This window comes from Pinus tabuliformis, chromosome 5_1, assembly GCF_031772625.1.
Source record: "Pinus tabuliformis cultivar Carrire ecotype Pingquan chromosome 5_1, CPIR1, whole genome shotgun sequence".
Classification (NCBI taxonomy): domain Eukaryota; kingdom Viridiplantae; phylum Streptophyta; class Pinopsida; order Pinales; family Pinaceae; genus Pinus; species Pinus tabuliformis.
The window spans coordinates 330,707,602-330,733,474 of NC_142305.1; positions in this window are offsets into that span (position 1 = coordinate 330,707,602).

The window sequence follows — 25,873 nt, forward strand, 5'->3', positions numbered from 1 at the left end:
TAGTTAACAACGGTGTTGTTGCTGGACAAGTGATATTCCATGTAAGGCATTTTAATATCTTGTATTTCTACAGTAACTGTATTTGCATTAATTTTTAGCGCATTCAGTACTTCATGCCTGCATCTTGCCAAATGGGTGCTCTACTTCCATCAGAAATTTCAGCTACATATGAGAATTCAGGCTCTCTTCGGTCGGTATGGGATGTAGATACAAAGAATAATGATGTTGTCTATCAAGTCCAGAATTTGGGGGTTTTGAATGCTCACGTGCAGGGCGTGTTCAAGGACTCTGCGTGCAGCTTGTCTTCTCCTACCAATGAAGATGCGAGGTTGGAGGGTTTGGATGCCTGGAACAACTTAAGAATTTCAGAGGTCCAGAAATTTTCTCATTGAACGCACAATATGCATAAAGAAGATGATTTTAAAGATATTGTATTTCTACAATAACTGTTTTTCCATTAATTATTAGCTCATTCAGTACTTCATGCATGCATCTTGCCAAATGGGTTCTCTACTTCCATAATAAATTTCAGCTGCATATGAGAATTCAGGCTCTCTTGGGTCGGTATGGGATGCAGATACAAAGAATAATGATGTTGTCTATCAAGTCCAGAATTTGGGGGTTTTGAATGCTCACGTGCAGGACGTGTTCGAGGACTCTACATGCAGCTTGTCTTCTCCTACCAATGGAGATGCGATGTTGGAGGGTTTGGATGCCTTGAACAACTTAAGAATTCCAGAGGTCCAGAAATTTTCTCATTGAATGCACAATATGCATAAATAAGATGATTGTAAAGATATGTGTCCATCATCTGTGAGATTACTGAAGTTCACATGACATATTCATTCAATTTATTAGTCAACAGTGATGTTGCTGCCGGACAAGTGATATTCCATGTAAGGCATTTTAAGATCTTGTATTTCTACAGTAACTGTTTCTACATTAATTATTAATTCATTGGAAGACTAATATTTTTGTCATGTGTATCTGAAAAATGTGACATGATCATTCCAGACACATTTTCACATTATTCCCAGAAGCATGCATGATAAACTTTGGAGGTCTAAGGTAAGTACACAAATGCATCTTGTCTTTAATGGTCACGAGTAAGCTCATACATTTGAAGACCTCGATAGAAGGCAGTAGAATAAGATATAAGAGAGGAGTGAAGTCTTTTAATCTACCCTATTGCGATGGGGGTATACTTGTTTCAATCAAAAAAGAGTTAAACAAGATGCCAAGATGCTTGAGGCCATGAAGTTCCCCCTAGATAACCCCTGGAAGTATGATCGTAAGTATATAATGGCTTAGTTAAAGGGAAACAAGCAGCCAGGGGCAGCATCAACTTCAGAGTTATTGCATGTAATGAACTTGACACCTGGGTGCTTTGATTTTTGATGCTTCTTACATAGATTTTAAATAAAAAGAGTAAATATCTGTTGTATACATTTTCAAAGAGATGCAGTGTATTTGTGTTTTTTGTACACAACTTTTTTAATTACAAGAAAGTGAAAGGAGATTTACAATATTGCACTTATTAGATATTAAATAATTTTTCTCATTGAACACACAATATGCATAAAGAATATGATTGTAAAGATATGCGTGCATCATCTGTGGGCTTACTAAAGTTCACATGACATATTCATTCAATTTATTAGTTAATGGTTCTACTACTGGACAAGTGATATTCCATGTAAGGCATTTTAATATCTTGTATTTCTATAGTAACTGTATTTGCATTAATTATTAGCGCATTCAGTACTTCATGCATGCATCTTGCCAAATGGGTGCTTTACTTCCATCAGAAATTTCAGCTGCATATGAGAATTCAGGCTCTCTTCGGTCAGTATGGGATGCAGATACAAAGAATAATGATGTTGTCTATCAAGTGCAGAATTTGGGTGTTTTGAATGCTCACTTGCCGGACGTGTTCAAGGACTCTGCATGCAGCTTGTCTTCTCCTACCAATGGAGATCTGAGGTTGGAGGGTTTGGATGCCTGGAACAACTTAAGAATTTCAGAGGTCTAGAAATTTTCTCATTGAACGCAAAATGTGAATAAAGAAGATGATTTTAAAGATATTGAATTTCTATAATAACAATTTTTGCATTAATTATTAGCGCATTCAGTACTTCATACATGCATCTTTCCAAATGGGTTCTCTACTTCCATCAGAAATTTCAGCTGCATATGAGAATTCAGGCTCTCTTGGGTCGGTATGGGATGCAGATACAAAGAATAATGATGTTGTCTATCATGTCCAGAACTTGGGGGTTTTGAATGCTCATGTGCAGGACATGTTCAAGGACTCTACATGCAACTCATCTTCTCCTACCAATTGAGATGCGAGGTTGGAGGGTTTGAATGCCTGGAACAACTTAAGAATTCAGAGCTCCAGGAATTTTCTCATTGAATGCACAAAATGCATAAATAAGATGATTGTAAAGATATGCGTGCATCATCTGTGAGATTACTGAAGTTCACATGACATATTCATTCAATTTATTAGTTAACAACGATGTTACTGCTGGACAAGTGATATTCCATGTAAGGCATTTTAAGATCTTGTATTTCTACAGTAACTGTTTCTGCATTAATTACTAATTCATTGGAAGACTAATATTTTTTTCATGTGGATCTGAAAAATGCGACATCATCATTCCAAACACATTTTCACATTATTCCCAGAAGCATGTATGAAAAACTTTGGAGGTCTGAGGTAAGTACACAAATTCATCTTGGCTTTAATGGTCATGAGTAAGCTCATACATTTGAAGACCTTGATAGAGGGCATTAAAATAAGATATAAGAGAGGAGTGATGTCTTTTAATCTACCCTATTACAATGGGGGTATGCTTCTTTCGGTAAAAAAAGAGCTAAACAAGCTGCCAAGATGCTTGAGGCCATGAAATTTCCCCTAGATAACCCCTGGAAGTATGATCGTAAGTTTATAGTGTTTTAGCTAAAGGGAAACAAGCAGCCCGGGGCAGCATCAACTTTAGAGTTATTGCATGTAATGAACAGGACACCTGGGTGCTTTTATTTTTTATGCTTCTTACATAGATTTTAAATAAAAAGAGTAAATCTCTGTTGTATACATTTTCAAAGAGGTGCAGTGTATTTGTGTTTTTTTGTACACAACTTTTTTAATTACAGGAAAGTGAAAGGAGATTTACAATATTGCACTTATTAGATATTAAACAAATTTTCTTATTGAACACACAATATGCATAAAGAAGATGATTGTAAAGATATGCGTGCATCATCTACGAGCTTATCGAAGTTCACATGACAGATTCATTCAATTTATTAGTTAACAATGGTGTTGCTGCTAGACAAGTGATATTCAATGTAAGGCATTTTAAGATCTTGTATTTCTATAGTAACTGTTTTTGCATTAATTATTATTCATTGGAACACTAATATTTTTGTCATGTATATCTGAAAAAATGCGACCTGATCATTCCAGACACATTTTCACATTATTCCCAAAAGCATGCATGATAAACTTTGGAGGTCTGAGGTAAGTACACAAATGCATCTTGGCTTTAATGGTCACGAGTAAGCTCATACATTTGAAGACCTTGATAGAAGGCATTATAATAAGATGTAAGAGAGGAGTGGTGTCTTTTAATCTGCCCTATTGCAATGGGGGTAATGCTTTTCTCAATCAAAAAAGAGCTAAATAAGCTGCCAAGATCCTTGAGGCCATGAAGTCCCCCCTAGATAACCTGTGGAAGTATGATAGTAAGTTTATAATGGTTTAGCTAAAGGGAAACAAGCAGCCAGGGGCAACATCAACTTCAGAGTTATTGCATGTAATGAACAGGATGCCTGGGTGCTTTGATTTTTGATGCTTCTTACATAGATTTTAAATAAAAAGAGTAAATCTTTGTTGTATACATTTTCAAAGAGATGCAGTGTATTTGTGTTTTTTTTACACAACCTTTTTTAGTTACAAGAAAGTTAAAGGAGATTTACAATATTGCACTTATCACTTATTAAATAAATTTTCTCATTGAACACACAATATGCATAAAGAAGATGATTGTAAAGATATGCGTGCATCATCTACGAGATTACTAAAGTTCACATGACAGATTCATTCAATCTATGAGTTAGCAACGATGTTGTTGCTGGACAACTGATATTCCATGTAAGGCATTTTAAGATCTTGTATTTCTACAACAACTGTTTTTGCATTAATTATTATTCATTGGAAGAATAATATTTTTGTCATGTGTATCTGAAAAATGCGACATGATCATTCCAGACACATTTTCACATTATTCCTAGGAGCATACATGATAAACTTTGGAGGTCTGAGGTAAGGGCACAAATTCATCTTGGATTTAATGGTCACGAGTAAGCTCATACATTTGAAGGCCTTGATAGAAGGCATTAGAATAAGATACAAGAGAGGAGTGATGTCTTTTCTAAGTGATTAGATTTAGATATTGTTTGGAAGGGTAATATATCAGTAAAATCTCAAACAATATTTCCTTGATCCCTCTTGATTCGTAAATATGTATTGTTGTTGCAATAAATTTTCATCATTTGTTGCTGAATGGTGAATATTGAAGCACACTTTCAGAAAAAGTCTAGACTAACATAGCTTTGATTGAATAATTCACAGTTAAATTTACTTTCAGAGGTGAAGGGAATAAAAGTTGGCTGGCATTACTTACAAAGAAAACCATAAAATCTTGGGAAAAAATGATGGTCTTGTTATTAAAGTTGGTTTATCTCTGGTTATTATCCCTGAAATATTCCTATATATTTTACAGAATGTTTGTTGGAGATACCTCTGTTTGAATCGAAATACCTCTCTTCTTGCAGAATGTATTCGGGGAACATTATCAGCTCTGCAAACTGCATAATCTGGGCCATTCTAAGAGAATCCAAATTCTTGTTCAGCTGCATATGGTTGTCTAATTGATGTTATTAGACTTTGATTCTACAGGTTCATGTAATTTTCAAACATGTAAGCTGAGCAATAAGCTATGTTTTGAAAGATTCAACTTCTGCCATAGTGGTGAAGTAATACTAACATATTTACAACAATTCTTTATGGAGTCCAACTTACAAGTGCCAATACCTTTACTCTTTTCTTTAGGCCGTGTCCTTACAAAGGTCTTGAATAAGGAATGTAAACTAGAACAATTTTATTTGAATTTTTTGTTGTTTCCAATTATTTCTCTAATTTCAACACAATTTGGTATCGTAGTCTACGGGTTGCTTCAATTAATCTGCAGACATTCATTTATAGACATTGGTAAAGTATCCATTAGTTGATTTTGAAATTTGAAATACACCCATGACACTAGAAATGCCTCCTTCACAATCATACTTTTGTTAAACTACGGGTTGATTTTTATTAGATCTGGATAGTGTCATTGTAACACTGAACTTGAGAGTTGTGAAATAACTTTAGATGGCTATAAAAGAGAGGGGAATGGTCTAGAAGCTTCTTTGCAGAGAGTTGGTCAAGAAAAAACAAATTTGGAGGACCACCTTATCTCACTGAAAGAAACATTGAGAAATTCAGATACTGATGTGGATACGCTGAAACATTGTAAGGATGAGCTAGAGAGAACAGTTGCATCCCTCGAGTTCACATTGGAGGACAAGCTTACTTAATTATCAGCGTTTTCTGAGATAAATCAGGCTTATGATACTCTGTCTGATCCACAAAAGAGAAAAGCATATGATAATCTGCACCTCATACCCAAGTTTGACATTTCCAGGGTTGCAGCATCCCCATCCTCATTTGGGCATTGGAGAGGAAGGAATTGGGAAACAGATCAATGCTAGTGTTGAGGGGGAATTGTGACCATGTTCTTATTTCTAACTCCAGTGGGTGGATTTTGGTTAATATATGTTATTATGTATATAGTTCTTTATGAGGGGACGACATTGTACTTAGTTTTGGTTGGATATTTGTCTGGAGCATTCTTACTGCTATCATAGTAGTCAAGACGGTCACTTCTAACTTTCTTGTAGTCAAATCACATGCACATCATTGGATAATGGAGATCATCACAATGCAGCTTGCTGCAAGAATGCTTGGAACATTGAAGAAGCCATCAGATTTTTTGTGCCTCTTTCCATTTGTCCCCTCCCTCAACAATGGCTTACAACATCTATGGTATTTTATACAAAATTTTGTGCAAGAACAAGAGATCCATGCCTAACAATCAACTCGACTTATCATGACTTTAATCTTTATATAAAAAAACATAGATAGATAGATACATTGATTTTGATTAGAATTATAAGTTGTTTCCAAAATTGATTTTTATACAATATCTATCATATGTTTATTGTAAATATTATCTAGCACCATTCATAAGCTGTTTCCAAAGAAAGTACCTTCATCATTCTCATTTTTGTCCTCATACAGTGATGACAAGCCTATTTTCCAGCTCTTTATATTGTTATTTGTCATGGTAATAAATGTTGATTGAATGATCTTGAACATTGTAAATATATAATTTTGAAACATTATAATGATGTGTAGAGATTGCATCGATTTTACAAGACACTTCAAGCTACTAGTTCCTTTTCTATTGCTTTACGGCGTTTTCTTTGCAACATATGGTGCAAATGCTAGTTATAGCATTTTTAAATATATATAGCTTGAAATTTGCTTATAGATTCTAGACATTTATATAAGGGTAATTCATTATGTTTAAGATTTATATACTTATGTTTATATCCGTTCTTCTGTCCGTGGTGAGGCAATTTGCATTAATTATAACAATTTATGGTTTTTATATGGATGCTTTATGTTGGTTTTCAATTTTATTATTATGAATTTAAAGATTTTCTTGGTCAGTGAGTGTAAATATTATAATACTAGTTATTCATTCTAGTCATGGTTACTACATGGATGCTTATGTTCATTGTTTAATTTGATGGTTTTACCTGAATGCTTATGTTCATTCTTCAATTTTATTATTTTTCAATTTCATTAAATATTTTTAATATATCTCACAAAATTTAATTATATATATATATAATTTTTCAATAATTTTACATGGTTTTGGAATTAATGTAAAATATGCTCTAGGAATAAGAGTTATAAATAGTTTAATGAATGATGATAAAGAATTGTTAATTTATTGTTAAAGTAATTATTATTTATAGCTTGATAAATATCTATATCTATATCTATATATATATATTATATTTTATTTTATTTTATTTGTGAAATATACATATTTAAGTATATCATAGACTTAAAGCTATTACACTAAAATTTATTATATCATTTGTGAGAGTTAAATTTAAATGGAAAAAATATAATCTAATTTTACTTACCATAAAAAATTATAATCAATTAACTTAATTATTATCTATGAATATAATAAATTTAATTATAATTATTTAAAAATAATTATAATGGTTTAGAAAATTTATTAATAATAAATTGAAAACAATAGTTTTCATATCAAATTATCAACAAAATATAAAAACAATTTTTTTTATTAAATAAAATAATGTTAAATCAAAATATATAACAAACATTTTAAAAGAATTGATTCTAAAGTAAATTATATTATATTACTGTTTACATTTAAATTACTACTGTTTTAAATATTTTAACAGGAATATTTAAGAGGAATGCAAGTTTATATTATAATAAAGTTAATATATTAAAACATTTGCTTAAGATTGAAAATAAAAATAAATAAAAATATTTAGATTGTAGATTTTTTAAAGTTTAAAAGAGATCTAAATTATTTTTTGAAAAAAAAATACTCATAATGAATAAATTATATATATATATAATTTCATTGATATTTATAGTTTAAGGTTTGTTTAGAATAATATCATAATTTATGGTTAAACTAAATTGAGGGATGTATTTTATAGTTTAATTTAAGGAAGATTTGTAATTCTTTCGATTCATAATTTGAAGTTGATGTGTTCCTTTTATAGTAAAAATAAAATATTATATGTTTAAGAAAAAAGAATGTAGATTGTAATGAAAACAAATTGTACATACATGTTTGGTTATATTTAGTTAAAAATATTATATAATATTAGTTATTACATACATTGTTATTATATTACTTAAAGATCTTTAATTCATTATGAATACCATAAATAAAATATTGCAATATTTATATGAACTAATATAATTTTATATCAACTTTAAAAAGGTATATCAACATCGAGGATGAAAATCACTTCCTCTTACAGTGTCCCCGATACAACCACATTAGATCTCACTTTCATAATCTTTGTTGCAATAGTGACCTTCCTAGCCTTTTATAATGTCAAAATTATAGTGAGCTTGGGAAGCTTTTCTCCAAGTTTGTTTTGAGGATAGGAATAAAATCTTAAATCAAACTAAATAATAATTTGTTTCTTGAGGTCCGATAGACCAAATATTGGTCTCAGTGGACGTTAACCATCATATATATATATATATATATATATATATATATATATATATATATATATATATATATATATAGTTTTGAGTGTGTGAAGATATATAATACTTATATTTGTTTTAAATATTTAAATATAATTTACTTAAAATTTAAATAAATTATTTATTTATCCATGTTAACCAATTTATATCAATAGAAAACATCATATATTCAAACATTGATCTATTTTAACTATGGATCTATCAAGCACCTAGAATGATTAGATCTCTCAAGATACATTCTTTTTTATTCCAAAATTTAAAGGAAGATTTCTATCTAGAGAGGTTTGATTCCTCTCATTAACTTCGTAAATCCTTAGTTAAGATGGATCTATACTAGTTCTTAATAATATTAGTTTTATTATAAAAATTTCACATCTCTATATATAAAATTGTTCTCATTTTCAATTCTTACATGAAAATTTTTGAAAGTTTCAAAACTTTTAATTTTCTTTTCAACAAGTATACCCAATTGTTGATAGTGATGAATCTATCAACCAAGGTCTCTCCCTGATGTGAAGTCCCAAATAGACCTCGCATCATTTGAAATAGGAGCCCCATCTAGAGTATCACCCCGATTGTGATGCATTCTTATAGATTTTCCTTTGTTCTAACTATGAGCAAGAGAGAGGAATATGCATATGCCTTAAAAAAGAATGTAAGTGTTCCTAGTGAGTCTTCGCTTGTTAGTGTGTCAAAGTTCTTCTACTATGAAGGAAAATAGTAAAGTGAGCCTCTAAGAGAGAGGTAATCGTACCACCTAAGTAGAGACACACACAAATAATAAGGATCTATCTGATATCAAACGAAATAGTCCATAAAAGGTGTGACAGTCATTACAACTAATGAATGAGAAAAAAATGTCTAGTATCTTGCGGAATTCTCCACAAGGATGAGATAACAATAATAACCATTACAACACATTCTCTATATGATAAGTATTAAAATAATTGAAATAGTTAAACTACTTTAGCACAGATGAAAGAAAACATGAAATAAAAACATATAAAAAATAGTCTTACAAATATTCATAATCCATGCATGAACATGTTGGTCATACGGCTTCTCATATTAAGTTGATGTTCTGAGACACATGTATAAAATGAGCACCACTAGCTCCAATAATGGAGCGTTGGATCCAATCCTTGTTCCCCAAAAAAACTCGATTGTCTCTCTAATGCCTTTCAAGAGGAGCCATGGTTAAAATTCATTTTCTCATACAATGGGTGTATATATAACCAAGAGGTGATGCTTGACCTTCCTTGTGACTCTTTGATTATCTTCATGACTGTTTGACTTCCTATGACTTTTTGACTTTACATGACTCTTCATATTTTGAATGTGTCCTTTGGAATCCCACTTTACAATACATTTTCAATAGGTAATTACATAATCCACAATAATGATGTGGAATATGATGACTTGTTATGGGACATGACATGACACTGATGACATATACTTCATGATGATGTGATAGTGCCAAGCTATGCTTCTTGGTGCTTCTTTCTTTGTTTCTCCTTGGAAAGATGATACATGTTCTTCTTCTTCCTCCTCCTTATGATTTTGGGATGATAATTCTTCCATGGGATCTTGATCCTCATCTTCTGTTATAGTCCGGTGTTCCTTCATCTTCTCTCCTGATGATCATCTTATCTCTTCAGCTCCATATGTGTCCTTTGACATGTCCTCCTTATCCATCTCTTTTTTCATCACCTTTCCATAGCATGAAAGGGTACCTGCATCTACAATCCATTCAAGTTAAGATGACATCAATCCTATAAACCCCTAGTCTAAGATGGTGCATATTTATCAGTGACTCAGTCAAAATCGGGTGATAGGATTGGAGAGAGACTCAGTAACTTTGCAATTGCATACCTCAGGCAGTCAAGGATGAAGCTTGAGCCTTGAGACTATGCAATGTGTAGTTCAGGTTGGACTGAGGAAGAAAACTGTGCAACCTGGGATCTCAGTGTGACAAGCTGAGGGGATGGGCACTGGATCAGCCTGTTGTGCAGTTGTAGAGGACAAAGGATTTAGAGTGCACAATGTGTAGTAATAACTGGGTAGGAGAGAGAAATTATGTACTCTTAGGAGTCAATGACTGAGGCTAAAGGGATTTTTAAATCTTTCATGAAACTGTGTAGTTATAGCAGGAAAAGAAAGCTTGGTGATTACATAGTTGCATAGTCCAAGAGATCATGACTTGATCTTGAGCTTAGAAATTGCAGAGTGCATAGTTGGGGCTAGGCTGGAGGACTTGATTGCATAATTATCGGTGCCAAAGACTGGGCTTAAGCACTAGAACTGTGTAGTGCATAGTCTTCGGAAGTAGGAACTACGTATTATGTTGTGTCAAGGGACAAGGATAGAGCTTAAGGGTTGGAACTGTGTAGTGTACAGTTGATGAAGGCTGGTTGAGGCTAGGTTGTTGGCAATTTATGAAAATTGGCTAAGTCTGGGAACGAGGAAATTGACGTGAATAATGATATGACTTGACTATGATCACACACTTGAAACACTTTGATGACACAATAAAATATATCACTCAAAACGTGTTAACAACATATTTCCCTCAATACAACAACTTTGCGATGACTTTATAACAAGTGTGACACTAAAGGTACAGTTTGTGACGACCATGACGACACTTTTCCGTTAGTTCTTAAAACTTTAGAAATGAGTGCGATAGATGTCTTCATGGTAAGATAAACTCATTTTCACAAATATAACCTCTTGAAACCACCCAACTAAGCTTATGTACATTGTGTGACATGGTTGTAGTGGCTACAACCACCCTCCAAAATTTTTCCTTAGCTTCGTTTTGGATCCTCCCTACTGGCTTTTCACACCACCTTGTCATGCTTCATCAAGTACACAGGATTCAGTGTTTTTCTTACACAAAGGAAACCTACCGATCACATCTTGATGCATTCCCATCACAAGGTGATCACCCAGACTTGGTCCAACTAGAGGCTGAGAAACTTCCCAACAAATTGCGCATTTATGGAGGGAAACCAACCTTCCCTACAAAATTCGCGTAACCATTTCTGGCAGCCTGTTGGGCTCCAGAATTGTGCAATTCTGCCAGCCAACCCTCATAGTGAAAATTGTGCAATTTTCCCAAGCAAGTTTGCTCAGCCTAGAATTTGCGCAAATTTGGACAACAGCTAGCTGCTTTGCCAAGAAATTGCACAAATCTCTTGGGCATTAGCCCAACTCCCAGCTAGGAATATGCATTCGCTTCAAGAAGTTGAGAAGCTTCATGCATGAGTAGTTGGGTTGACTAGTTCCACCCAGGACCAAGGAAACTTGACTTACATGCATGGCTTGCTTTTTATCGGAAAAGAAAAAGGCAACATGAAAAAGACATCCCATGATTCAGCGAGTTATTTTTAGCCACTGGAGGTTACATGCAAAGTTGATTTAGAAACTTTCCTCCAAGTGTCACTTTTTCCTAAATTTGTGGCATGCGCGTCATGAGGCCAAACTCATTTATTAAACCCATAAAAACTCATTCTTTCACATCAATGTTGGATCTCTAACATTCCACAGCACATCCAGGACTCTTCGACAGACCTAGCTTGGCTATTCATGGGTAACTAGCCTCAACTTGTCTTTTTCTGCATTTTTGTTGCTTTTTGTGTATTTTCCTTGTGTAAGTGTTGTTTGCTTGATTTATTTGAATGCATGTTGTCATTAACATGCATACTAGCTTGTACTAGCACTGTTTTAGTTTTCATTTCTATCTCACTGCTCTCGCATGTACAAAACTCTTTTTCACAAATGGTCATTGCTTCAACGACTCACTTCACCCACATTCATGTTAATCTATTTACTAAATATTTCATTCATGTTTGCATGTACTGACAATCACTTCTTCTTTCACTTAGTGTCAGCATGCATTGACTTTCAGATTTTCTTTCAGTTTCTTGTCGACGAGTCGGGCCAACCTTGGCCTGGACTCTACCTTCACTAGGATAGCATTGCGTAATTTGGGGAAGGAAGTCTTTGTCTTCCTCTCTAGAAATGTACATTTCTACCCAGAACTGTCCTCTAGGACTGTTTTACATATTTTTGAGGGAGAATGACTGTTGGCCCAGAAAATTGTGCAATGCATTCCCTGAGCCTGCAATCACACCCATCTCGAATTGTGCATTAGGAAATCCCAGCAGTCTATAGCTAGTCAAGATTGTGCATTGCCAAATATAGAAGTTAATATTTACTCCCAGACAACCTAGCCTACCTTTTGCGTAGTTCTCATAGAAAGTCGCCCAGCCTCTCAGAAGAAATTGTGCAATATTTCCTATCAGTTCCCCAAGTATGTGATATGTCATTCCCCGAATTTTCTTTAGTTTTCGCTAACAGATTTCTTGCCATGCATGTTGCTTGTCTCCAGATCTTTTAGTTGTTCAGCCACCTCTTAGCAGTAGAGGATAAATGGCTTCTAAGAGAGCAGGATCACAAGACACTGACGAAAAGGTAGCTGGAGTAGCAGTTGAGCAAGTGTCCTCTAGTCTACCAATCTATGAAGATACAAAGTTGTTTCTAGACAAGGACATAAAACTCAATTGGAAGAGGTGAATGGAGCATTTGCAGGCACTTTTGAGGAACACCTCGAAGACCAATAACTGCATGTGAACATTCACAAGTCCAGCTTGTAGCAGATTGCATGAAGATACCCCACGTTCCCATGCACAGACATGATACACCAGATCGTCTCCCACACTAATCCTCAGTCGATGACCTTGAGCAGTGTCAGTGGGACGAAGCTTGCAATATTCTGGGCACAAGACTATAATGAGATGTATCAAATATTAGAGCTTGTGACTATCATGAAAACTCCCTTCAGCTTACCAAACAGCAGTGCTAACTCCAGAGGCATTCTGAAGAAGTTGGTAAAGGAGGCGACTCGATTCGGGTTTGATACCCAGCCAGATCTTCAAGATGAAGATACTGCAGAAGGCATATCAATACTTGGTCAGATTTTTCTGTTAACTGTATGTCCAAGAAAGCGCGGAAACCTCCCCATATAGTTGGGTGATCACACTGGACCAACTGCCTAGAGAAGGAAAACCATGTAACTCGTCCAACATGTTGGCTTATTAGTTGAAGGTATAGGTAACGAAGGCTTGAAAGTCACCCGGAGGTATGCGTGCAGAGATTTACATGTCTGCCTACATCTTAGATGCAGTCTATGCTCGACAGGAGTTCTCGGGCTTGGAGTGGGCATGGTCACTGGCGGAGATTGTTGTGAAAACATATTTCAAGTTGTTGTATGAATGTGGCTTCAGAGGAGTAATCACATGGTTTTTTGATCATTTTGTCACCCCAGTGTACAAGATGATATTCAAACAAGATCCACCCTACACTTCAAAGGAAACAATGGAGGCATTGATAGGCATTGTTGATTGGTATGCCTCACCATCTAGCACCTTCATCCGAATTTTTAGTGCAGAGAAGCCTCCACATGTTCTACTAGATTTTTTCTTGGGCATAGTTATCATCTAGAAAGTAGCATACCACATCTTGACAGGATTGACAACTAGAATGTACTAGAAGAAGAAGGAACCTTCGCCCGCTCTTCCGTTGCAGATTGGGTTATATGAGACTCAGAGTATCGAGCAAGGAGATGTCGAAGAAGAACTAATGAAGAAGTAGCCATTCGACCTCCAAAGCCACAATCCATATCACCCACATTACATTGTGAAATATCACTACACAAGAGATTAGTTCAACTGGATCCATGGGGCATGTCATTAGGCGAAGGAGGACCTATGGAGATATTGCTACAGTTTCTCCAGACCCAATGAACAGGTTGGCTTCATTGTGGAGTGGTTAGCAAAGCAACATGGAGTAGCATCACAGATAGCACCAACAGCAGTAGTAGCAGCAGTGGTAGCAAAGGCAAGCATACCAATTCCCAAAAAAGGTAAGAGGAAGATTGTTGATCACATGGAGGAGGAGAAAAGTTGCAAATTCTAAGCATATCCATTGGAAGAGAAAGCGTGTATGGCTATAGAGGCAAAGAGGCACCAGCGCGACATGCAAATCACACAAAGGTAGAGGGATAAGAGAATAATGGAAGAAGTAGAGAAGGAGTTGCATGAGCTGAGGGAGCAACTCCGAAAGGAACAAGAGCTGTGAAAATAGGAGAGGGAAGCGCAGTAGTAGCAGATACGCCAGGGGGAGAAACATGTGAAAATAGATGGAATAGTGCCCATACAAGTAGTGGGATTATCATGTCAGCTAGCATCAGAGCAATAGGGTGAACCATCATAGGAGCAAGACATCGCTCATGAGATAGGACAAGAACTTCAATAGTTTGATGCAAACATGGAGTAGAAAGAGTTGGAATAGGACATCGACCTCATGCCTAATCACCAAGAGGTTGAATTACCCACTTCACCACATCTAGATGATGAGCAGGTCTCGAGTGACTAAGGAGGCACTGAGATCCTTGGTGATCATCCAGAAGGAGAGATGCACAACATCTCATTCGACAAAACTCAACATAGAGTTGTGCAGTCTCGCAGAGTATCAACTCTAAATAATTATAGATCTCCTACGCAAGTTGAAGAACGAGTGATCGTGATTGATATGCACAAACATCCAATAGCCTTGGCTGATGCAACTAGAGTGTATGTTGAAGACACTAGCTCAAGTGTTCACTTTCAGATTGCTAAGAATGAGCGAATGATGAAGGAACTATAGATGGCCAAGCAAGGAGGAGACTTGGTGACAACATCCACCCAAGCTGAACAGAAGAAGGAAATACTAGATGAAGTATTGTCCCTTAACATAGTGATGCGAATGTTTTACTCCAAGCTTGGTACCATGCATAAGGCAGTCATCCATCTCAATGGATGGAAGCAATGATGTGCTAGAAGAGCATGTATCTTCATGAACTTGCATGCTTTTGTTGATGACATGCAAACATGGATGATGAAATACAAAGGAGCCCTACTTCACTTGCCCAAGATGATGAGGGCCAATGTAATCGAGCTAAAACCAAGTATCTAGAGTTAGATCCGGAACTATGAAGATCTCCCATAACTCATCGCTAGCATAAAGGCTTCCCATGCACAAGTATTCAAGAGTATGGATATTATGGTGTGCACACACATGATCCCATATATTGGGACTCTCACCCAGGCAAAGACAAAGAAACAGGTCTGACTAGAGCCTGAATCATACTTCGACGAGTTGATGTGCATTGCCACCAGCCCAGACTTGCCCATCAGTGTAGACATCATGCACAATTATGTTTCTGGTGCGGAAATATTGAAGACAACAATGTGCATGCCTTCAGACGAGTTGGATAGAGGAGCTTGAGCAGTGTACCTGGATTCTATGGAGGTAAGATTCAGGCTTCAGACATATGTTACCACAGAGCACACGGACAACATCAAGGACTACCAATTCTTGCATCAATATGTTACTGTCGATCAACATAAGGATGTTGAGGAGTTGGACTTCCATGCTTTTCTAAGTTAGAGTGATGTCTAGGTTGGCTTGCTCAAGCCATTTTGTTTCACATGGGTACATGTGCATTGTAATGTAAAGTCATGTCAAGTGTAAGTCAAGTTGTGATAGCTAGATGTAACAATCGTAGAGCAGGTGAAGGGTCATGAGGGTAGTTGAACTGTCAGAAAGGCGAATGTCAAGTGTCACACCACCCTTTGCTATAAATAGTCCCTCATAACTCATTGTAAAGGCTTTTGGTTAGCCAAGCTTCTGATAAGACTATCTTGGAGAGAGCTTGGATAGTATTGTAACAAGCCTTGGCTTCTCCACTGCGCAAATCTAATACATCTCTTTGGAGGAGCAAGCAGATGTGGTTGTAACGTTTCACTATTGGAACTAGTGGTTGGACATGGATTTATTCTATGACTGGAACATACAGTTATTTATATAATAAGAGCCAACACGTTTTATGCATATGTTGTATTGTATTCTGTGCTATGTGGTTTAGTCTAAATGATATATGTATTGGTTTTCTTATGCATGCATGTATGGACTATTCTATATAAGTATGTATGAATCTTTTTGAAATGTGTTGCTGGTTTAACCATCACTTTGGATTTTTCACTAACTTGCCTTCCATGTTGTGATGTGTCTTCGCTTGTGTACTCCCTTCCATGCCGAGTACTATTACAGGTTGCTAAGGGGTGCAATCATCTCAACCACCATGTGTTAGAACCTCTCATGCACCTTCCTTGACACATTGCAGCTATCACAGCCTTGCTACCAACAAAGTTATCTCACTTTCCTCTGTGCAAAATCACGGTCAAGGAATTACCATACGGCCCACTGCTAGGACTCCTACACCAAACAGTTTGTGGTCTAATTGTGACTTCTTACAGGGGAGATCTCCTAACATGTTGGCAGGTCCAGCATTGTCAACAGACACTTAACATTCGAAGAGACAATAATTACTAAACTGCGAAAGACTCTTGAAATATCTAAATGACAGTGAAGGTAACACATGTCATTGAAAAGACAACATGAAAACGACACTAAGTAAAGTTAAATAAAGAAAACATGACAGCCAAATACATGAAAATGACTCTCAGTAATAGAAAGGTGTGTGGAAGTTACGATTTTTAAAACTCACTAAAATAGAAGTATAGACGTAGCTAGAGTGTGAGAAACTATCATTGTTAGTGCACACTAAATGTCGATATGGAATGGACATCACACAAGAACAATCTTGATGGGTTGTGCTATGCTTTTTCAATATTTCATTAAATAATACATTCATGCACTTTTTATGGACTGAGTATGTGTGAAAAAGTGACTTTGACACTTATGATCCAAGAAGGGAGCTCAAAAACATCAATTGACCAAGAAGTGACTATGGAATGAACGATCACAAGATCTATTGTAGGCTCCAAAATTTGAGTGTATGAAAAATTTTGGAGGATGTTTATCACATCGACAACACTCGGTCACACATTGGTAGAAGTCTAGTTTCTCTGCCTTAGTAAATTCTTTCATGGAGGGTCTAGTCCATGAGGAAGTATTTATTCATCGTTGAGATTACCATGGCTTCCCCACTTACCTCGTGCATGAACATAGCCCCCTTTATTCCATTCCTGAGTTAAAAAAAAACTTAAGATCAACAATCACACAATGTTTCGAATCAGGATAGGTTAATGAAGTTCACGAGTTTTAGATTTTCAGAGTATAGTTTTCATCTCTAGTGTTGCTCCACTACTAGTAGGTCTGAAAGTACCCCGAAGGAGTCACTTTAGGAACACAAACATTTCTCTGCTTCTAGCAAGCCTAAACAATACCTTGACGAAGTTGATTCCTTCATCTCTTTATGTATGAATCCTTTCACTTCTTTTTCCTTTATTTATCTATTTATATAGGAATGTGCATTGAAACTTATTTATTTCATGAGTGGAAGAGGCATATCGAATTATTGAGATCAGGAGAGGTTGCTCTGATATTTTTTTCTTGCTTATATTTCCCCCTTGTACTTCTCTACTTGATTGGACTAGCCTATAACACCAAAACATAAAAAACACGAGTTCACGCATCCGGTTTCTATAATAGACATGGAGGTCATGGTTTAACATAATGATTTCTTAGCACAAGGATCATATTTTGTATCAGGACATCGTTGACCAAAAAAATGTAACCAAGACAAGGAAGAAGGACAAATAAGTAGCAAAATGTTGCAATGTTACAAAGTCCTTCTCTATTTTTCCACATTCCCTTTGAGCTAATAGAGCATATTCATGGATGGTCTCACAAAAAAAGGAAACAAAATACACAAAAAGGAAATAAAGCCAGAAGTCAAGACAAAAAATGGCTAAATAAAAACATGATGTGAAACCAAAACCAAAAAACACAAGAAAACTACAGGAAACAAATGTATGATGGATAGTAGGTAAGCTAAACTGAAAGTATACCGTTTCTAACATAAACAACTAGAAGGTTAGGGTCACATATATTGGAATTTCCAATGTAGCCACTGTAATTTTTCCTGACATGCAATCGCAAATATGTGATAGATTACAAAAAATATAAAACCATGTGCAATAGAAAAGATAAAAACTTGAATAGCTTGCAGAAAAAATTGAATCTCTTTCCTGTCAATAGAAATATAGACCATAGAAACCGCTTCTAACCATTTTATATTCTTACCTTTCTTATTAGAACCATCATTCAAAAAACCTCTGAAGCTTCCCACAAATGTGTCTCCATCTACATTGAACTCAATAGCAGGTGCGAGGAAACATCAAAACTTGTTATTTGTGACAGAGGTTGCCAGGTAAGGTTATTCCAACCATTCAATGATTGGATCATAAAATTCATGATAATCCTCTTGAAAACATTGAAATGTTTCAAAAGATGAATTTTCAACAAGAGGCATGGGATTACAATGAGAATATTGTGAGGGAAAATAGATTTGATCATATTCAACAATCATGTCGAGATAGTGAGGACCTAACATAACCAACAATGAAGGTGGAAGTGCCTCAACTACTCGCCCAATATCATAAAGATCAAAGGATTTAGCACAACTATCATTGGATATGCTCATGGGAATATAACAAGTTGAATGACAGTCATGAGAGACATAATCATGATCAAATGGCCTGGTTAAAGCATTAGATTCTCAGTTTGTAATTAACAAGGATAAATCAATTTGAACAGATCTACAGATGCTTCGAATAATTGAACCAACTTCTTCGCAGGGTGCATATGGGAAATCATTTTCCTGGAACTTGTGATGAACTATACAATCATTGTAATTATCAAAAGAATTTAAAAGGAATGAAAGCACAATAAACACATAAGACAAGTCAGGACTTAGTGAGAAAAGAAGGATTTGATTCATGTGGTAACTTGTGAATTCATTATCACTCAAGAGGATTTTCAATGCGATGAAGGGAAAGATTTGCAATACAAAATTCATAACGAAAATGAGGAGTTGATTACTAAGAAATGAGTCTAAGAGGAAAGATTCCTTGAGCTAAAGATAGTATTTGAAATGATCATACTTGCAATTCCATTACTCCATCAGTGATACACATTCAAAACCTGATTTTGATGCAAGAGATTTGCATGAGGATGAATCAACTGAAAAAGATTATTGAATATGATTAGAAACCAAACCTCAAAAGTTCAAAATATTACATCTAAAATACCTAACATCTTTTGCAAAGAAATTTACATTGAGTGAAACCATGCTAAGAGAAGGATTGTGGGAGAGAAACTAGATATGGCTTTGTTCGAGTGGATTACCAGATTTGTGAGATCCTGCATAATCATCAGTAGAAGTTGAAGTGCCTCAACTCTTTGGTAGCTCCTGAAACATTCTAGGATCGTAAAACCACATTTTGAATATTGGACTATAGCGTGTATGGTTTGAGAATATATGCCACCACTAGTTTCAATAAGGCCACTGCTCACCAGATGACAACCATATTTTCAACGATTTTAGTGGATTTTTCAACTTAAACAACTAGATTACTTGAGTTGAATGATTCTTTTGAGTGCAAATTCGAAGATGAATGAATCAAGGAAATTTCATGAGTAGCTAATTTGAATAGTTTTCTTCATGCAAGAGAGAAAATGATGAGGGATGGGAAGAATACTCAACGATTTGATTGTTTTCATTTGCATCATGGATATTCCCAGCACCTTTTTCCAATTGAAAGGTTAGCTCATCAGATGGAGGATTGAAGAGCATGGAGTATCTTTGTTGCAAGTAGATTCATCACCAATGGTAGAGAGAAAGGGATAGTGAGATGAAGAGGAAGTTTTGATAAGAACATCTTCTTTGACTGAATCATATTCTAGATCTAAAGTAATGCCTTCATGAGAAACTAAAAGATCAGATGATGCACCTAGGAATTCGTGATCGCATACATCAACAATGTCATCGTCACTACAATTATTGTTTCCCCAGGCTACGAATTGATTGAAATAATTAATTATATTTGATTCACTACTGAGATTAGCATATTGAAAATCATCCAAGAATGGAAACACATCATCTTCACGTGGATTATTTTGGTAAAGAGAAGAAATATTGAAAACATATTCACCTTCTTTTTCCCATACATGTGTAATGTGAGTTCCTTGTATAGGATCTCAATTTGAACCAACAACTTGAAAATTGAGAGAGTGTGAAAAACTAGTTGGTGGAGAGGTTTATCGGGCAGATCACGATACATAAATTCATGGCATGTAGATGATAGAGGATAATAAAAACCCAAATCAGATTCGAGGCTAGATTTATGAATACTAACATATTCTTTCAGAATGGAGATGTTAGTCTTCACCATGGACTTCATGGGCCATTCTAGGATTTGCTCCATTTAAACTGAGTCATCACAAGCGGAAGAAGAATGAGGAGATGCATTAGGAAATTGATTTACATATTTCCCAACTTTATTATGACTCCACGGAGACACATTCATTGGAACTGAAAAATGAGGAGGAAAAAGAAAAAAAAGAGCAGTAAATTCCTCCTCTGAAATTAGTGGGGTCTTATGATTCACAAGAGTTGGGGAAGTAGGAAACTTTTAATTAAAGAAATCCTAATCCCCATGTTCTTTAGGAAATTCATAACAAAGGTGAAGGAATCAATTAGAGATATCCTCAAGTGAGTCATCATGACTCATTCTTAACTGATTGATTCTTTTATAAACATTTTGGTAATCATACCTATCAAAGACTTGAGAAAGCTCCTTAAGGAAATCATGGAAATAACGAATGGAAGCATGCGATAAGTTATGGCATCATTGTTTAACATCACCTTCAAGCATGAGGAAGAAAATAACATAAGAAAACTCTTCATGATCAATTTCGTAAGATTCACAAAATTTAAGAAAATCATAAATGTGTCGAGTTATGGATGTTCCATCCTTTCCATCAAAATTTAATTGAGACAAGTGATAGAGAGGCTGACGCGGGATTGAAAATTGATAAATGGGTAAATTAGAGAGACACCCCAGGAGTAAGATTTGAGGATAAGCCATTTGAGATAAGAGGTTCAAAATAGACTTAGCAGGCATGGCTTGTCATCTGGCCCTCCTTTTAGCGCCATTGTTGATGGTGCTATAAATTCTTCAATAGAGGGGTATCCTCGATGTGAAGTCCCAATTGGACCTCACACTATCTATAATAAGAGACTAATATTGAATATCAGCTCATTTCCATGTATTCTTAGATATTTCCCTTGGCTCTACCAGTTAGCAAGAGAGAGGAATGTGTGTGTGCCTTTAAAAAAAATGTAACTGTGTCTAGTGAGTGTTTGGTTGTAGGTGTATCTAAGTTATTCTACTATAGAGGAAAATATTAATGTGATCTTCCCAGAGAGAGGTAATAGTACCACCCAAGTAGAGACACATGCAAACAAGAAGGATCCCATTTGACGTCAAGCGAAATAGTCCACAGACGATGCAATGGTCGTTACCATGAATGAATGAGAAATATTTGTTTAGTATCCCATGGAATATTTCAGAAGGATGGGAAAACAATAAAAACCATTACAACACATTATCAATATGATAAGTACTAAAATAAATGAAATAATTTGATTACTTCAACACAGATGAAAGAAAACATGAAATACATACATTCATAGAATATCATTACAAATATTCATAATCCATGCATGAAGAATGTCTTGGTCATAAGGCCTCTGATATTAAGTAAAATTTCCAAGACACATGTATACAATGAACACCACTAGCTCCAATAGTGGAGAATTGGAGCTAATCCTTGCTCCCTAAAAGAACTAGTTTGTCTCTCTAATGCCTTGTGGGAGGAGCCAAGGTGAAAAGCCATTTTATAATACAATGAGGGTGTATATATAACCAAGAGGTGGTGTTTCACCTTCCTTTCCACTCTTTGACTACCCCCATGATTGTTTGACTTCCTATAACTTTTCAACTCTACATGAATCTTCATATTCTGAATGGGTCCTTTAGCCTTCCACTTTATAATACATTTTTAATGGCTAATTACATAATCCGCAATAATGATGGGGCATATGATTACTTGTGAGAAGACATGACATGACACTTATGACATAAACTGCATGATGATGTGACAATGCCAAGATGTCCTTCTCGTTACCTCTTTCTTTCTATCATATTCAAAAGATGGTGCATGTTCTTCTTCTTCCTCCTAATTATGACTTGAAGATGAGGATAGTTCCATGTGATCTTGATATTGATTTTATCTTCTCCCCTAAGGATCATCTTATCTCTTTAGCTCCATATGTTTCTTCTAGAATGTCCTCCTCCTCCAACTCCTTCTTCATCACCTTTCCATAGCATGAAAGAGTACCTACATCTACAATCCATAGATGAAAAGATGACATCAATCCTATAAACCGCTAGTCTAAGATGGTGCATATTGATCCACTGACTGAGTTGGAACTGGGTGACAGGCTGGGAAAGAGGCTTAGTAATTGTGCAATTGTGTAGGTGAGGTAGTCAGAGGTGAAGATTGAGCCTTGAGACTATGTAATATGTAGGTAATCTTTGCCTAAGAAAGGAAATTATGTAATATGGGAGCTTAGTGTGACAGGTTAAGGGATGGGCACTTGATCAGCTTATTGCATAGTTCTGGAGGATAGAGGAGCCCTTTTCATTGTGCAATGATGTAGTTCAAGAGTTCATGTCTGAGGCTTGAGCCATCATACTGCGTAATGCGTAGTACTACCAGGGCAGGAGAGAGAAATTACTTAGTTTTTGGAGTCAGCAAGTCAACATGAAGTAATTTTAGACCATTTTATCCAACTCTGTAGTTCTAGGAGGAAAAGAAAGCCTAGTAATTCTGCAGTTGCGTAGTCCAAGAGCTCAAGGTTTGAGCTTGAGCTTAGAGGTTTTGTAGTTCGCAACTGGGGCCATGATGGAAGGCTCGATTACACAATTCTAGGAGTGAAAGGTTGGGCTTGAGCGATTCTAGGAGTAGATGTTCTCAAAAATCTTTCCTCCTCCACTCTAGTCATGACAACTCTATTGTCAGGTGCTTTCCTTTTCTCTAAGCTTCCATCAAACATGTGAATGAAGTGACCTTGTTGAGCAATATGAACACACGGAAATAGATTTACTTATGGTTTTGAAAGGTAGACTACATCATGCAAAAGAAAATCGATAAATTTAGGAAATTTAAGCCCAATGGTGTGGAGTGTTGAGGGCTTGAGGCTTGATTTGTTTGCAAAATTCATTTCTGCATCTATTTTGTCATGGAGGTCTTCAAAGAAGTCTTTCAAAAGGGTTATATAACATATTTCATTTGTATGAAGCAACCATGCATCTTTCCATGAAGAAAACAAGTGTGAAACAAATATTTAATTACTCTAATATTGCAATGGGAAATAATATAACGAGAAGATTCATGTGCTTTACCTTTAGGTGGAATTGATGTTTTACCTTTGTCTTTTTTTTTGGTTTTAAATCATTTTGATTCCCTCTCTAGGGATTCTACATTTTCATTCATTATGTCCATCTATGTCACACTGAATGTAGTGAATGTCATATATTTTTCTTAATGGTGTTTAGCCCCCTACATCAGAATTTGTTTCTTCCATGTCATCTTCTGTTGTCTCTTCTTTTAGGAGAATCATGTGACCAATTATTCAAATTTCTAAGCAAGGAACACTACTTCTCCCTAGGACTAAGTTGTTGTCTTAATTTTTTCGAATTCTTTCTCTTGTTCTATAAACTTATGTACTAGGGTTTCAAAAGTAATGGATTTTAGTTGCTTTCTAGCTTGTAGGTATTCAAGATAATTAGAATATGTATGATAGAGGCCATTGACAAAGGATATGAGACAAATTGTCATCTTGACTATAGTGGCATCTAAATCATGCATGCTGGCACTAATTTCAGAGGCTAGGTCTAGAGGATCATTGCATTTCATCTCAAGGGGGAGGATTTTAAACATCAACTAAACAATTTTCAATTCTCAGTGTGAGTCATATATATATTTCAAATCATTAAATACACCATAGGAATATGTAATTGAAAATATATGATGAATCACATCTTTTCTTATAGAAGAAATAATCAGGGTATATGGTTTTTTTTTCTTTACTATCCCAAATTGGTAACTATTTATCTCATGTCCACTTAGTGTGAGTGTTTTCATCCTCTCCTTTAAGAATGACTTACATAAGTCATCAAAATTGAGAGTGTAGTTGATCATTTTGGACCATTATTGATAGTTCTTCTAGCTAGTCACTACCACCCTGCCGATGGATATGAGAGAATGCATATTCAAAACATTCTTGAGTTGAGGATTGGATAATAAAATCTCTATAACAATAATCTCAAGTGGAAAAAAATATATCTATAAGCAGAAAACTATAGTTTCAAGATGTTGCCAACCTAATACAATTCATTGTTGTCATACATCTTAGTGAAATGCTTCATGTTTCTTTAGATAACACGAAAATCAAATTAAATCTCCCCTCAGAAAAATCATTATATATAAGTTAACCTTTTTCCTTATTTCACCAAAAATAAATGCAAATGGATATTGGTTATTTGGCAAAAAATACTCCAATTCACGGTCACCAAGTCACAATTGTAGATACCTACTCTCCCCTTTTTTCTTTGTGCAAAGTGAAGCACACATTTTTACTTGCACAAATCTAAAATTGGACAGCAAAAGATAATTATGGGATACCAATTCTCTCCCCTTTCTTCTTACAATCCATGTGGAATTACTTAATGATCCATGTGGAATTACTTAACGGTACTCACAGAATTATGGAAATTATCAGGCCTTGAATGTCACCATTTGGTAAATACAAATCTAGATCCATGTTAAACACAACTCTATCAAGCTCCTAGAATGATCAAATCCCTTAAGGTGCGAGTATTTCACTTGAGACATTCACACTCAAAGAGAGGTTCAAACCTCAAGAGAGTTGATCCTATCCGCACTTGATAAAACCAAATTTAAAATGGTAGGTTTAAATTATCTAAAATATTGTAACTTAGTATTACATTTAAATTATTCTTCATTAGTTTTCCCTTTTTCTTTTAATGGATTCTAATTTACAAATTTGACTAGTTTTAATTAAATTAAATTATGCACCCATATTATGCACTCATATTTCTAATTCCAATCTTAATTTTTTATATATCTTGATAACTTTGATAACTTTTTATATTGAGTTTGATAAAATTTACCTCATAAAAACACATTTTAACTATAATATCTAGTTATGCAATTTATTGAAGCATCATTTTCCATTTAGAATATCGTTATCATTAAATATTTTCTTTTTATCTTAGACAAAAATATTTATAATTTATATATCTAAGATAGCTATTAATTTTTACTTGGATATATTTTACCTCATACAAAAGAATTTTAACTTTCATATCAATTTAGGTGATTTATATTTTAGAAATACTTAATTTTTTTTACTTTAATAAAATT